This window comes from Sorex araneus, chromosome 4, assembly GCF_027595985.1.
Source record: "Sorex araneus isolate mSorAra2 chromosome 4, mSorAra2.pri, whole genome shotgun sequence".
NCBI lineage: Eukaryota > Metazoa > Chordata > Mammalia > Eulipotyphla > Soricidae > Sorex > Sorex araneus.
In genome coordinates, this window is record NC_073305.1 from 189997263 (window position 1) to 190012526 (window position 15264).

Sequence of the window (15264 nt, forward strand, 5' to 3'; positions counted from 1 at the left end):
CACAAATACACTCACCACACTCATACTCACCACACTCACCTCATTCACACTCACCTCATTCACACTCACCACACTCACACCACACTCACACTCACACCACACACTCACACCACACTCACACTCACACATTCACACTCACCACACCACACTCACACTGACACCACACTCACTCACCACACTCACACCTCACCACACATACACTCACCACACTCATACTCACCACACTCACTCACCTCATTCACACTCACCTCACTCACACTCACCACACTCACACTCACACATTCACACTCACACCACACTCACACTCACACTTACCACACTCACACTCACCACACTCACCACACCTCACCACACATACACTCACCACACTCATACTCACCACACTCACTCACCTCATTCACACTCACCTCACTCACACTCACCACACTCACACCACACTCATACCACACACTCACAACACACTCACCACACTCACACTCACACATTCACACTCACCACACACACTCACACTCACATTCACCACACTCACACTCACCACACTCACACTCATACTACATTCACACTCACACTTACACTCCTCACACTCACACTCACCATACTCACACTCACTACATTCACACTCACCACATTCACACATTCACCACACTCACAGTCATCACACTCACACTCATACTCATCACACTCACACTCATACTCATCACACTCACACTCATACTCACCACATTCACACTCACCACATTCACACCGCATGCACACTCACCACACTCACACCACACTCATTCACCATACTACCACATTCACACTCACATTCACCACACTCACACCCACCACATTCACATTCACTACACTCACACTCATCACACTCACACTCACACTCACCACACTCACACTCACACCCACCACACTCACATTCACTACACTCACACTCATCACACTCACACTCATCACACTCACCACACTCACACTAACCACACTCATACTCTCCACTCTCACACTCTCCACTCTCACGCTCACCACACTCACCACATTCACAATCACCACACTCACAATCACACCCACCACAATCACATTCACTACACTCACACTCATCACACTCACACTCATCACACTCACACTCACCACACTCACACTCACACTCTCCACTCTCACATTCACCACTCTCACTCACCACACTCACCACATTCACACTCACCACACTCACACTCACACCCACCACACTCACACTCACCACAATCACCACACTCACACTCGCCACACTCACACTCATACTCACCACATTCACACTCACCACACTCATACTCACCACTCACACTCATACTCACTACATTCGCACTCACCACACTCACACTCACATTCACCACTCTCACCACACTCACACTTACCACACTCACACTCACATTCACCACACTCATACACTCATCACACTCACACTCACCACATTCCCACTCACCACACTCACACTCACCACACTCACATTCATCACACTCACACTTATCACACTCCACTCATACTCACTACATTCACACTCACCACACTCACATTCACCACTCTCACCACACTCACACTTACTACACTCACACCACATTCGCACTCACCACACTCACACTCACATTCACCACACTCACACTCACACTCATCACTCACAATCATACTCACCACATTTACACTCACACTCACCGCATTCATACTCACCACACTCACACCACACTCACAATCACCGTACTCACCACACTCACACTCACATTCTCCACACTCACACTCACCACACTCACACTCATCACACCACACTCACACAGCACTTACCACACTCACACCACGCTCACACCACATTCACCACTCACACCACATTCACCACACTCACACACCACACTCACCAGCACGGCCACACTCACACCATACTCACACCACACTCACACTCAGGCTCACACCACACTTACCAGCATAGCCACACTGTCCTTGCGTGAGCTCAGCTCATGTACACTCTGGAGGGTGAGGAGGTGAGCGGGGCTGTGGGGACCCCAGGGACTCTGGGTCGCGGGAGCTCGGGCGCCACTGGGAGACTGGGCAGCATCCCTGGGGGCTGCAGGGACCCGGTGCCGTGTGACTTGCTCTACGCTGGCCCACGGTGTGAGACGGGCTGGAGGCCGCACAGACCCAGGTGGGCACAGGAAACAAACGGAAGCGCAGTCGAGCCCCCAGCCTAGCACTCGGCACGTGCCTCCAGCCGGGCCCAGCCCTCTCCGTCTCCCTTCACGGCGTGCTCTGTGGGGAAAGGAGAAGGCGCGTGCAGCGGGCGGGGAGCTGGCCTGGCACGGCAGGCGGGGAGCTGGCAGGGTGCGGCAGGCAGGGAGCTGGCTGGGCGCGACAGCTCTCAGCTCTAAGAGCGGGACCGACAGGGTCACAGAGTTTCTGTGGGAATGACTCTGAGTGCCTGCAAATATTTTCTCTCAGACACAGTGGTGTTCAGTGGAACCAAACTGGCGCCGCGGGGGAGACCGCGAGGGGGCCGCGTGCAGACGGCCCGGGGCAGGCCCTGCCAGACCGGTGGCTCCTGTCAGAGCAGCCCTGGCCTCGGTCCTGTCCCTGCCGGGCCGTGGCTGCCACCATGAGGCCCAGAGGACGCAGCTCCACCAGAGGGTCAGCCTGGACACGGGGCGAGGGGAGGGCATCAGCGCCTGGCCGTGCCCTGGGCCGCCCTGACCCCCCGAGTCACCACTGGGCCTCTGGCCAGGCTCCCACAGCCCAGGACCAAGTTTTCTGAGAAACTAAGCTGCCGAATGTCAGGTACGTGGAACCATGCCCACAAGCCCCCTCCGGCTCGGCCTTGCCCCAGAGACCCACAGATAAGTCTTGAAGGAGACCAGCAGCCGCAAAAGACCAGAGGGACGAGAATCCCCAACTCCCAGAAGCACAACCCAGGCCTCGCCGTGGACACCACAGGCCCAGCCATGCCACTCAGGCTGGGCCACGCCACCCACAGGCCCAGCCACGACACCCACAGACCACAGGACACCCAGACCCGGCCACGCCACCCACAGACCCACAGGACACCCAGACCCGGCCATGCCACCCACAGACCCACAGGACACCCAGACCCGGCCACGACACCCACAGACTAATAGGACACCCAGACCCGGCCACGACACCCACAGACCAACAAGACACCCAGACCCGGCCACGCCACCCACAGACCCACAGGACACCCAGACCCGGCCACGACACCCACAGAGGCACAGGACACCCAGACCCAGCCACGACACCCACAGACACACAGGACACCCAGACCCAGCCACGACACCCACAGACCCACAGGACACCCAGACCCAGCCACGACACCCACAGACCCACAGGACACCCAGACCCAGCCACGACACCCACAGACCCACAGGACACCCAGACCCGGCCACGACACCCACAGACCCACAGGGCACCCAGACCCGGCCACAACACTCACAGGCCTGCTGCATGACCCACAGGGCCGGCCACACTTCTCTTGTCTGACTCTGACCCTTCTTGGGGGCCGCAGACCCAGGTGAAACCCTACACATGCTCCTCCCCACGTCACACAAGCACAGGCTCTGGGCCCGGCTTCACGCTCTGGCTCGGGGTCCGAGGGTGTTAGGGTGACCTTTCCTGTGCAAGCACACAGGGCTCAGGGGAGCCCCCAATCCTGATCTGTCCTCGTGGGGTCAGGGAGCACTGGGCCAGGAGGGCGGGTCTGACTCTCCCCGCCAAGGTCCCTGGTGGCCTCGTGGGCTGTGGGGCCCTCACAGCTTCCCCAGAGCTCAGCAGCCATGGGATGATCACAAACAGGGTGACGTGCACTGTGTCTGTGTGTACGTGTTCACATGTGTGTGCTGTGGGTATACATGTGCATGGAGATGCTCACTCTATGCATGGATACACACCTGTGCTCTTGTGTCGGCACGGACGCATGTGGAGGTGTGCATTGTGTACATGTGTACACACATGGGCTGTGTCTCCACAGATGCATGTGGAGGTATGCACTGTATACATGTGTGCACACATGTTTTTATATCCGCAAACATGCATGTGGAAGTATGCACCATATATGTACACATATGTACACCAGTTTTTGTGCTGATGCATACTGTATGTGTGCACATGTGCTTGTGTGTCTGTAGGCACAGTGTGTGCATGTGTGCACAAATGTGTGCTTGTGTCAGGACACATGTGAAGATGTGTGTACAAGCATGTACATGTGTGCAGATGTATTTACAGATGTTCAGTGTGTGTGTGTGCACACGTGGACATGCAGTATAGACGTACTGTCCCTCTGGCTGCATCTTAGCAGGCACGCCTGGAGGCTGCAGGAACAGAGACAGGCAGCCCCTCAGCAAGACACTCCCTCGTCCGAATGGAAACCAACGGTGGGCTTGCTGGGGTGTCGCTAGCCCTTCGTGAACCGTGCCGGGTGTGCACACTAGCCCTTCGTGAACCATGCCGGGTGTGCACACACTAGCCATTCCTAAAAACTTGCCGGGTGTGTGCACACTAGTTCTTTCTGAACCTTGATGGGTGTGTGCACACCAGTCATTCCTGAACCTTGCAAGGTGTGTGCACACTAGCCCTTCATGAACCATGCTGGGTGTGTGCACACTAGCCCTTCATGAATCGTGCTAGGTGTGTGCACACTAGTCTGTGTGAACCGTGCCGGGTGTGTGCACACCAGCCCTTGAGTCTTGTGGCAGTATCTGTCTCTCCTGCTGGCCGAGGCTCTTCGTGGGCTAGCAGGTGAGTTTCACATGACTGATACCTGTGGCCACAGGTCGCAAGAGTCCCGTGGTGGCCCTGGGAGAGCCGTGGGCCCTCAGCTCTATCGGCAAGGGAGTGCTCTGTGCTCAGTCCCTCGTGGCCCCAGAGGAAAGGCTGGGGTGGCACAGCAGCCTGACACCAGCCCCCACAGAAGGACTGATGGGGTGGGGGGCCACGGGGCCACGGGGCCAGGGGGCGAGGTGGGAGCCAGGCCTGCACCGACCGACACGCACGGGTGGGGGTGAAGTTCAGGGCCGGGGACACACGCCCGGGCCCCAGGAGCCTCCTACTGACAAGCCTCCCCCCCACCCCTTCCCCGGGTCCCGCCATGGACCCCGCGCCCCTCGCCAGGACCAGCCCCCACGGCTGTCCAGGCGCCCAGCACCAGAGACGCCAGGAGCACACGCCAGCCGCACGCCCTGCCGAGGGTCCTCCTCACCCGGCCCCCCCCCGACCCCACGCACACGGCCCTGGGGGAAGGAACTCTCCAGTGACCCCACAGCGTGCAGACCCCCAGACGAGCCCCGGGGCTAAGGGCTGACGGGGCTGAGCGCGCTGAAAGCCCCCAGACCCTCTCACGGCCCCAGCCCTGCACTGACGACCCGTACCACCCCGCCTCAGAGTCCCCAGCACCCACTCACGGGCCCTGCACTGCCCTGAACGGCTCCCCAGCACCCCCCTCTGGCACCCAGGCTCCCGCCTCTCCGCGCCCAGCACCCTGCCTCTCGCCGCCCCCCCCCCCAGCAGGCTGGCACTCTCTCCTGGAACTCCCCCACAGGGACCCCCCGCAGTGCCATCAGCTGCTCCCTCCCGGGAAATGCCCTTCCTGCCCCTGAGGGGCCCCGGGATTAACCCACATCAGTGTAACAGCTCCCCGTGCCCTGCACGCCAGGTTAATTGGACACTCCCCCGTGCGCGTCTGTGCAGAGTGATTGCAAACACCCTCGACGGCGGGGCCTGGGGGATAATTGGGGCGTAGGGAAGGGCATGAATGCAGAGGGAGGAAGACGGTGGCAGATACAGTCGTGTAATTACAAGGTTTGTGTGCGACGGGCTAATTACAGAATTCCGCGGAACCGCCACGGGGCTGAACGCAGGCAAGGCTCGGTGGGCGCTCGCCACTAGGTGGCGGTGTAGACCCGGCCCAGGAGCCGCCGCGCGGCAGTCCGATGGGCAGCGAAGCTGGGGGCGCCCAGCGGGCAGCAGGGAGCTCTCAGAACCCTCCAGAAGCCTGAGGCGTGGAGAGTAGCTCCGGCAATACAGGCGGGGAGACCCCAGGGCCCGAAGGGCTGGAGGTGACGCATTTCGCCAGTTCCCCGGCCCTTCCAATTGGCGCCTGAGGGGGTGTATGTAAGTGTGTGAGTACGTGTGTGCGAGGGTCTGGAGCTGTGTGTGCAAGTGTGCGAGTGTGTGTGCATATGTATGTGCAAGCGTGTATGTATGTATATGTGCAAGGGTATGTGAACATGCAGTATGTGTGATTGTGTGTACGTGTGTGAATTGACTATGAGTGTGAATGTGTGTACGTGAGTGCGTGTTGGTGTATGTGAGTGTGAATTGAGTGTGTGTATATGTGGTTGTGTATGTGAATGCATGTGTGAGTGTAAATGTACACGTGAATGTTTGTGTTTATCAACGTGTATGAGTGTGAATGTGTGTAAGTGTTGGAATGTGTGTGCATGAGTATTGTGAGAGTGTGTATGTCTGTGAATGTGCACAGTGTGATGTGTGTGAATGTGTGCAAGCATATTCTGTGACTGTGTATGTGTGTGAATGTGTGCCTTGTCAGTGTGTGTGTGTGTGTGTGTGTGTGAGCACACAGCAGGCCCGGGCATGGTCCCTACAGGCTGCCCACAGCAGGACCACTCGGGCACCTTGGCCGGCCAGCACGGCAAGGCCGACTCCAGTCACTGCTGCCAGAAGAGCACCGCGACTGCCTCCTGGCGGGAGCCAGAGCAAGAGCCTGTGCCCGAGGCCCAGTGCTGGCCCGGAATGAGCCCCTGTGCCCGAGGCCCGGAATGAGCCCCTGTGCCCGAGGCCCGGAATGAGCCCCTGTGCCCGAGGCCCGGAATGAGCCCCTGTGCCCGAGGCTGGGTGCTGGCCCAGAGTAAGCCTGTGTGCTCGAGGCCCGGTGCCGGCCGTGCACACTCCTGCTGGTGGCGGGACAGGCCCAGGCAAGGGCCGGGGGCTCCGGCAGGAAGACAAAAGGCCAAACACATGAGGCTGCCCTGGCCCCTGGGCTCACTGCTGGGCACCGCACACATGCTCCCGGGCCTCCTGCACAGGGAAGCCCACCCTGCCCGAGCGAGCCCCCGACTCTGCCTCCACTTACAGCTGAGCCCTGTAGCTCTCCACGGCCTGCGTGCCCCTCACATGGACATGTGCTCCCACGCACACAGGTACACATGCACACACGTGCACGCTTGCTCACATGTGCACAGGTACACACGTGCACGCTTGCTCATATGCGCACAGGTACACACGTACATGCTTGCTCACATGCGCACAGGAACACATGCACATGTGCATGGTTGCAGTCTCACGCACACGCCTGCCCCATCCGCACCCCATGCAGGTCTCGTCATCAGCGGGGTCTCTCCTCAGCATCTCTACCGTGGCCACATGCTGCTGTGGGCGGCTCCCTGGGCTCGGGGCCCCCCACATGCTCCGCAGAAACTCCTCAGGCTGGGCCGGAGGCTGCCGTCTCTGGGGCACCGCTGCTGTCCTGAGGTGCTCACCCAGCCGCCGGGGAGCCTCTGCAGGGTACATCTGGGGGGCTCTGAGACCCCTGAGGCCCCCGGGCTTCTGCGCAGACGTTTATACGGCAGAGGCGGGTGGTCCCAGCGGTGGCCGGCTTAGGGAATGCTGCCGCTGGGTTGGACTGCGAGCGGACAGACACCTCGGGCACAGGCTGAGTGGACAGGCGGCAGAGAGCACCCTGCCCCATGCGGGGCTGGACAGGGCCGGGGGCCGTGAAGGACACAGCACAGCACAGGCCGGGCCATCTGTGGGCCTCTCAGAGCCGCGGGCCGGGGATCTGCGGGGCTACGGCCCGCGTGGGGTGGACGCACGGCTGCCCCAGGTCCCCGCCTCAGCATCGGAACTTCAGAGCCCACAGAGGCTCCCGCCCTTCGGGGTCAGTCCACAGAGGTGGGCGCAGACAGAAAAGCCCCCCACCCCTCCACGGGATCCACACAGGCAAACACTTCCAGTCCAAGGGTCACTGCACACCCTCCCACGGGCTCCGAGGAAAGAGGGGAGGCTCCTTCCTGCTCTGCCCAACTCCACGGCCAAGCTGGTGCTCACACAAGCATTCAGGCACAGCACCAGGGCCAAAGACGCTGCAGCACAGGAGGAGCCAGAGAGGCCGTGACTGAGCAGGCTGGCCTGGCCCTGAGGCCGAGGAGACCAGGCCTGCCCTGAGGCTGTGAGACCAGGGCTACAGGCTCCTGTGAGTGCTGGGACTGGCTGTGGACTGGCCCGTGCTGTCCCCACCGAGCCCCCCAGGCCTCCGCTGTTGGGTTCCAACAGGCTCGGGCAGAGCTGAGTTCTCAGGCATATTCCCCTCCCTGCATCCCTCTGAGCACTGCACCAAGAGCAGAGCCAGCTCAGGATGCTGCACTCCCCCACAGACTGAGGGAGGTGGGGAGGGAGGCCCCAGAGGGGCTGCAGGGTGTCCCTGGCACGGCTGAGGCTGGGCCCTGCCCACACATCACCTTCCCGGGTAAAAATAGCCTCTCCCTCTGCTGACGGAGCAGGGGCGCCAAGTGACATGCTCTGCTCTTCCTCAACTGCATCGGCCTCTGTGTGACATCCAGAAGGCTGTCAGGGGGCTCAGAGCACCCTCAATGCCAGGGAGGAAACAGGCAATGCCGGGGAGGGAACTCTCTAAGGCACCCACAACGCCAGGGAGGGAGGGGTCCCCTCAGTCCTGGTCCCCTCAGTCCTGGTCCCCTCAGTCCTGGTCCCCTCAGTCCTATTCTCCCTCAGTCCTGGTCTCCTCAGTCCTGGTCCCCTCATTCCTGGTCTCCTCAGTCATGGTCTACTCAGTCCTATTCTCCCTCAGTCCTGGTCTCCTCAGTCCTGGTCCCCTCAGTCCTGGTCTCCTCAGTCATGGTCTACTCAGTCCTATTCTCCCTCAGTCCTGGTTCCCTCAGCCCTAGTCTCCTCACTCCTGGTCCCCTCAGTCCTGACACCCCTTAATTCTAGTGTCTGCCCCAATACTCTCTGGCCAGCATCCCCCACAACCTCTCAGCTGACATGGTCTCAGTCCCTTCACCCTCCTCTCCTGGTCACTCACCCTCTCACTCACCAGACTCTCCTCCTCTCCCCTCCCACATGTGATTCACTCACCCACTGCAAAAAGAAAAAAATCCACATGCTTCACCCACCATAAAACATCCATATGCGGCCCACGAGTGGCTCCTCCACTCCTGAGCGGCCATGATCCCAGAGACACACAAACCAATTTTGGAACGTAGCAGTTTCTGGCAGAAATACTCCTAGACCATGAACTAAGCTATGCCCCGAGCTGCCCCGGGGGGGTGAGGTGGGGGGCAAAGGGCATTGTCCCTTCCACCTTCTCCCCTCAGCTGCAGCATGGTGACTGCCATCTTTCAGAGCCTATTGGACAGAGGTATGAGTTTGCAGTGACTGGGCACTCGGGCAATCTTGGGATGGTGGGGCGGAACCGACGCTGCTCCCCGCCCAGACAAGACCCTGAGTGGCCGCCCATGAACGGCTCCTCCGCTCCTGAACGGCCATGATCCCAGAGGCACACAAACCAATCTCAGAACCCAGCGGCTTCTGGCAGAAATGCTTCTAGACTGTGAACTGAGCTATGGCTCCATGCCGCCCCGGACTTAACTACTAAAATACCAGAAATGCAAAACTGCGCAGCCACTAATGCTCTTCACTATCAGCAATAGAAAACAAATTATTAAATGATGCCTTTTCGGCAGGTCTGATTGTTGGGGGGAAATTCCAAATAATAATAATGGGTTTTCTCCCAAAGAAATTGAACATAATCAAAGTAAAGAGGAGTCAAGTGAAAATCTGCCACACAGGCCGGGTAGGGGGGTGGGAGGGGGATATACTGGGGCTCTTGGTGGTGGAACATGTGCACTGGTGAAGGGACGGGTGTTTGTTCATTGTGTGACTGAGACTTAAACCTGAAAGACTTAAACCTGTTCTCATGGTGATTCAATAAAAACATAATAATAAAATAAATGAAAAAAAAAGGATACCTGGGGAAAAAAAAAAACATCCACACGCTTCATTCACTCACCACAAAACAGCCACGATTCACTCACCACAGAACATCCACATGACACACTTAGAGCGAATGCATACATGTCACCTGCCACGAGCACTGTGCTCCGTCTCCCGCCCCGCCTTGGGGCTCAGAGAGGAGCCACTGCGGAAACTGCACGGAGTTAGGGCCCCCCGGCCAAAGCTTGCGCAGTGCCGGCTGCAGAGCTGGTGTCACCAGGAACGGCCTCCGGGCCTCTGTGGACACTGAAGGGACCCACCCGGCACCCAGCACAGCAGGTGTGGCAGCCTCCCAGGTGACCGGCTGTCACCCTCACTGGTTGGTGCCACGCAGGGAGATGGGGCCTCTGCCCTCCCAGAGGGGCCGGGTGCAGCCTTGTCGGCTCAGCCTCCTCCTCCGCACCCCAGGGGAGCCCCGTGGCCCGAGCAGCCCTGAGGAGCCCACGGCGGGAAGTGCGTGTCTGGGCCGTGTGGGCTCTGCCCGCTCACAGCACCCTACGCACAGCCCCACTCAGCCTCAGGGCCTGCCCTCTGGGAAAAGAGGGAGCCGAGCCCCGGCCAAGCTGAGCCCACAGGGGCCTCCCCTCTCCCCTCAGGGAGTGAACGTGGGCATGTGTGTGGGAGGGTGTGTTCAAGTGTGTGTATACGTGTGTTTGGGTGTATATGTGTGAGTATATGGGTAACTGTTCCTGGGTGAGAGGAAATGTGCATGAGTGTGTGAATGTGTGCATTAGTGTGTAAGGATGTATGCATGTGAGTGTGCAAGAGAATATGTGCCTGAGTGTGTGAGAGCATGTATGAGTGTGAGTCTATGAGTGTGTAAGAACGTGTGCTTGAATGGGGAATGTGAGCATGTCTGAGAATCTGTGAGTGTGTGAGAATGAGTGATGTGGGGGAGAGTGTGTGTATGGAAAGGAGAGGCAGTGAGAGAGAATTGTGGCTGTGCTTGTGGCTGTGTGTGAGAGGGTGTGCAAGATGTGTGGAAGTCTGTCCAGGTGAGGAGACTGAGGGAGTGTCTGTGTATGAGAGTGCATGAGTGCATGGGGAGTGACTGTGTGAGTGTGGAGGGAGAGAGTAAGAGGACGTGTGTGTATGTGTGTGGGGGTGACTGAGAGAATGTGCATATGCAGAGGTGTGAGAGTGTAAATCTAAGTACGGGTGGAGAGTGTGAGAGGATCTGTGTGAGCGGGGGCGGGGGAGAATGTGAGAGAGATTTGTGAGGCTGTGTGAGTTGGGGAGAGTGAGAGAAAGTGTATCACTGTGTGAGTGTGGGGAGTGTGCCTGTGGCTGTGTGACTGAGTATGGAGAGAGAATTGTGACCATGCGGGAGGAGTGTGAGAGAGAATTGTGACTGTGTGCATGTGGGGCGAGTGAGAGAGAATGTGACTACAGACGCCTGGGGAGTGTGACAGAGAACATGTGAGCGACTGTCAGCATGTGGGAGAGTGTGACGGAGGATGTGTGTGTGATTGTGTGAGAAAAGTGTGAGCGAGAACTGTGTGTTTGCGTGTGGGGAGTGAGAGGGAATGTGTGACTGTGTGTGTACGTGTGGAGAGAGAATGTGTGCGGCTGTGCCTGTGGGAGTGTGTGTGTGTGTGTGTGTGTGTGTGAGAGAGAGAGAGTTGGGGGGAGAGACTGTGTGCCCCGTTGATGGCACTAAGGTCCCCTCTGGCCCCTGACAGCTTCCCTGTGGCGGCTGCTTGCCAGGGGCAACTCCGGGTCAGCGCCCACCTTCTCTGAGGGAGCGTCCAGAGTCGGTCCAGGAGGCCTGAGCAGGAGGCGGCAGGCAGCACGCAGCGCGGGTGTGAGGGAACAAGGACAAGCGACCCCAGAGTACATGTCCACGCTGTCTCCACGCTGACACGCTCACGAGTGTGCTGGTACCACTCAGGCGCGGGGCCAGGCCCGCTGAGGGACGTGGATATCCGGGTGCCCAGACCAGCCCCGGGAGCTGCAGCCTGGTCCTCGCGGCTTCTCCACACGTGTCGCTGCTCTGGTGTCTCCCGGCTGCTTATGTAAACAAACTCTAAATGCAAATGTTTCCAGGACACCCCCCACACCCCACCATTGGCTGGGGCGCAGGGAAAGGCTTTCCCAACCGTCAGCACTTTGAAGCCCTGTTACCAGACAGCTTTGGGGTTCCCATGGCAACCGCTCCATCGCCTAGGTGACAGTGATCTTATGATGTCACCAGTGAGCACAGCAACTGGGAAAACACAGGGACACTTCCTCCTGGTGCCCCCGCCTCCCCGAGTGCCCTGCAGCCTCACTGGCTTGGGGCAGCAAATATCCGGCTCCACCCCCCTCTCGAGGCCACACTCCCACCTCAGCCCTGCCCGGCCAGGCTCCAGGCTGCCACTCGGAGGCCACCGTGATGATGGGCACACGGGGACGCCATGGAACATGCACCCTGATGCGGTCACCAGAGGCAGCAGGAGCCACTGTGGGGAGGAGGGGAGGGGAGGGGAGGAGAAGGGAGGGGAATAGTGGGGAGGGGAAGGGAGGGGAATAGTGGGGAGGGGAGAAGAGGGGAGGGGAGGGGAATAGAGGGGAGGGGAGAAGAGAGGAGGGGAGGGGAGGAGAGGGGAAAGGGAGGGGAGGGGAAGGGAGGAGAAGGGAGAAGAGGGAAGGGGCTTGAGGGGAGAGTGGGGAGGGGAGGAGAGGAGAGGGTGGGGAGGGGAGGGGTAGGGGAGTTGGAGAAAGGGAGGAGGAGGGGGAGGGGTGAGACAGAGGGGGGAGGGGAGGAGAGGAGAAGAGGGGAGGGGAGTAGAGGGGAGGGGAGAGGGAAAGAGAGGAGAGGCGGGAAGGGAGAGGGGTAGGGGAGAGTTGGAGAAGGGGAGGAGGGGGAGGGGTGAGAGGGGGGAAGGGGAGGAGGAGAGGGGAGAGAGAACAGGGAGCTGCCCCAGGGAGGCGGCGGGCAGCAGGCAGCGGGCAGGGCGCTGGCCCCAAGCGGGAGGGGGCTCTGTGAGCGGGGGCAGAGCCGGGGGCAGGGAGGGCTGCAGGGCGGGCTCCAGGGGAGGCCCAGCACCCCCGTGGGTCATCACGTCTTGCTTCTGGCGCCAGAGTCACGTGGCACCTCCCGAGAGCGGGTGCGAGCGGCAGGCGTCGGCCCCTTCCTGGGCACCCTCGGCCGGTGGGAAACCCTGACCACGCGGCAAAGGCCAAAACCACAAAGAGAAACCCTGAGACACAGCGGTATACCCACACTCTAGAACGTTCCCTCTAGTCCCAGAACTGGGTGTGATTGAAGGTCCGGGGGGAGGGGTCAAATGTCTCTGTGGCTGTGGGGGCTCGGGCCAGGATCCGCGCCTCTGGGGGCGACACAGCCCAGGAGGGCGGACATGGCCCGGTCTGCAGGTTCTGTCCCCGACGCCCACAGAGGCAGCTGTGCTGTCCTGCCTGCTCTGACACGCCCCCGCGTCCCCTCCTCTCCGGGCGCTGCGGCCTGAGCACACGGCCCACCCAGCCGGGCTCCTTCCCGCCACCAAGCCCTCGCCTGCACCACCAGTGAAGCCCCTCTCAGTGCCCTGAGCCCGCCGACCCCAGCTCCGCTGCCCCTCCGGGCGGTGCGAAGGGGGGAAACGAGGGCACGTAGGGGCGCAGCTGGTCCCTCCCACCGACCCCCAGGCTCGAGTCGTGGGGGTCCACCTGCACCCCAGGGTGAGCTCACCCCAGGGCACGCTGCAGACGGGAAGGGCCGGCCATGCACACACATGCCCATAGGCACAAATGCTCGTGTGCAGGGATGCGGGCCGGGAGTGTGGGCATACAGGATGGCATGCAGTGTGCACGCATGGACGCACAGGCAAGCCCGCACACACATGCACAGACAGGGATGCACACAATCACAGATGCAACACACAGAGGTGCATGCACACACAACCCACACACACACGGGCAGACACGGGTGCACATACACATACAGGGATGCAGGCAGGCTCAGAAACACGTGTGCACACAGATGCACACACGCAGGTGTGCACTCACAAAAGCATGCAGGGAGTCATGCATAAATATACAGGGATGCATGCAGGCACAGAAGCACATGCATGCAGGTGTGCACCCATGAATGCAGGTGTGCATACACAACCCACATGCACACAGGCAGACAGATGCACACACATGCAGGCAGGCATGAATACACACACGCACACAGGCACAGACACACATGCATGCACATACAGACAGCGGGCAGGCATAGACAGCACATGCACGAAGCACACGTGCATGCACAGGGCCACATGCTGGCACGCAGCTCACACATAGACACGCATGCGCGCCTCCCCAGCTGGCTCTATCTTGGAAAACACTTGGTGGCAGCTGGACTCGGGCCAGCCTGGGACAGTGAGGTCCCGTCCTCCGAAGGCGTCAGAGGCCTCAGGACACGCAGTGTGTCTCCGGCAAGGTTGGCTCTGCCCGCACAAACCAGTCAGCCCCGCAGCTGCCCACGGCCCCCGGCCCGGACCCCGCTGGAGGCTTTGCAAGCAGGAGGGTCCCGCAGACTTGGCGGGCGGGCAGGGGGCCTTGTCCGGCCTCCGAACCTCTGTGCCAGTGAAGGGGTGCGAGCCGCGTCCAGGCGCCAGCTGGACACATCCTGGCCCTCAGGCGTCCAGGCAAGCCCCTCCCCGTCCACCTGGCCCGGCCCCACTGGGCCGAGGGACCCCCACCCACAGCTCACGCCCTGGCCACTCAGCCGCAGCCTCTGCTCTCTCCTGGGCATCCCCCAGGGCCCCGCAGCCCACTGGGTGGCACACTGGGTCCTCAGTGTCCGCCCCCCCCAGAAATGCTCGACGGGGGACCCCCGCAGTCCGCACCGAGCCTATGGCAGACACCCCCTTGTAGCCCGCACAGCACGAGGCGGAAGGACCCACAGAGGCCGCGACTGCGGCAGCAGACAGGAGTGCACACCCACAGACCACCCGCACAGACGGCAGCCAGAGCAGGGGACATGGCCGCTTCGAGCAGGCGCACCGCCCTGTCCCGGCTGCCCGAGACCCAGGTCTCGCCTCAGGAGAGTGAGTCACCCTGTCCCGGCTGCCCGAGACCCAGGTCTCGCCTCAGGAGAGTGAGTCACGCTGGTCTGCACAGCCTCCTCCTGCCTCCCCCTGTTCGCGCCTGAGAGGTCTCGGCATTCCCTTATGCGTCTCCCATCGGAGTCGGAGTCCACGTGCCGTGAGGGAGGGATGAGGACAGGGCTGGGAGTGGCCCCACTGATCC

General features: G+C 60.5%; 1 protein-coding gene across 2 annotated transcripts in view; it reads right to left on the reverse strand.

The window, feature by feature from the left end:
* Positions 1-15264, reverse strand: part of PDE10A (phosphodiesterase 10A) — a 370412-nt gene that overhangs the window by 327757 nt on the left and 27391 nt on the right. The gene's annotated exons all lie outside the window — the stretch shown is intronic.